This window comes from Pteropus vampyrus, unplaced genomic scaffold (assembly GCF_000151845.1).
Source record: "Pteropus vampyrus isolate Shadow unplaced genomic scaffold, Pvam_2.0 Scaffold312, whole genome shotgun sequence".
NCBI lineage: Eukaryota > Metazoa > Chordata > Mammalia > Chiroptera > Pteropodidae > Pteropus > Pteropus vampyrus.
In genome coordinates, this window is record NW_011889093.1 from 508,051 (window position 1) to 509,512 (window position 1,462).

At 66.2% G+C, this 1,462-nt stretch overlaps 1 long non-coding RNA gene across 1 annotated transcript in view; it reads right to left on the reverse strand.

The window, feature by feature from the left end:
- Positions 1–141: 141 nt before the first annotated feature.
- Positions 142–1,462, reverse strand: part of LOC111730416 — a 13,744-nt gene continuing 12,423 nt past the window's right edge. Inside the window, exon 3 of the long non-coding RNA XR_002776672.1 lies at positions 142–484. This is a non-coding gene — a long non-coding RNA (uncharacterized LOC111730416). The remainder of the gene's footprint in view (positions 485–1,462) is intronic.

Here is a 1,462-nt window from a genome sequence, read left to right on the forward strand (position 1 = left end):
CCTGGCAGACACCCGCACAAGCCTCGCAGGCGGTGACAAATCGCAGCCACTCAGCTGGACAAGGGCCACGCCCCGAGCCCCAGTGAGGGGAACCTCCCCACGCCCACCCCCTCCGCCTGTCCCCCAACCCCCGCCGGCTCCCCAAGCTCGCACAGTCCACAGCTAGAGGTCACTGCCGGCCCAGCTGGGGGCCTCCTGCTCCAGCTGCTCAGCCAGGCGAGGCTGGCTGGTCAGCCAGCAGGACGGAGCAGCACTTTGTCACTGAGGAGCTCACCTGCTTAGATGTGGGGCGGGGGGAGAGTGGAGAGTGGGCAGTTATGTAGCGGAGAGGCAGGTGCTGGGGGTGACAGGGCGGCCCGAGGGCTCAGGGCGGCGATGCTGGGGATGTGGGGAGTGGGCAGGCTTGCGTGTGGCCTCGTGCACCGGAAGCACCTTCTTTTAGACAAGTAGCTTCCGTCACTGTTACTGTTGGTCATCGGAGGTTCTGCCATGCGGGAGACAAGCTTTGTTCGTGACTCTGAGGTCTCACACGGACGAGGAGACACGTGTCCTGTGTGGCCTCTGACATGAGATCCCGGCTCTGCCGAGAGAGGGTCCCCCTGGAATTCCGAGGGCCCTGTTCCGAGGGCCAGCGTTTGCGTGTGAACAGCACAAGCCAGGGCCTTGGGATCAGGAGGGTGTGCGGTCCTCCCTCAAGAGAGATGGAGGTTGGCGTGGGGAGGGGCAGGCCCTGCCCATTGTCCTTGCAGGACCGACGCCCAGGGGCAGGACGCTTGGCTGGCGTCCCAGGGTGGGGGCCCAGTGATTGTAAGCCAGCCTGGAAGTTAACAGGTGAGCGCCCCGGGGCACTGGGAGTAAGGGAAGAGGTGACTGTCCCCACCTCCCGGGACCTCTCCTGGGCGGGAGAGGCGGCCCACATGCCCTGGCGCCACGTTCGGAGGAGGAGCCGCCCGCGGTTGGAGCCAGGATGTGATCGTGAACAGTCGTGACGTGGGCCGCCCCCCGCGGGGCGTGCGGAGCAGGATCAGCGCTGGCGAGCCGTGGACGGCAGGCGCGGATGCGGATGCGGACGCGGACGCGGACGCTAACCCCCGTGAGTTTCACCAGCGCCGTCAGCTGTCCCCGTGCACCCGGGAGCTGGGAACGGCCCTTTACGGCACAGAGGAGAGGCCAGAGTGGACACCGACTTCCCTCCCCGATCCCATCACTTTGTCCCCCACAGCGGGTCGAAGGCCGTCCCTGTGGCCTGCCGGAGCTGGCTCCGTTCCCGGCTGTGGCTCGCCGTGACGAAGCCACGGCCACCCAACCCCTCCGGGGCCGCGCATCTCACGGGACGGTTTCTTCGGGCCGCCGTGTTCCCTGCTTCTTTCTCCTTCAAATACGTGTAGTAGCCGAAGCCAAATGCCAACGAAGACAAGTGATGACGAACACGCCATCGACGACGTGGCCCTCTCCTCTGCAT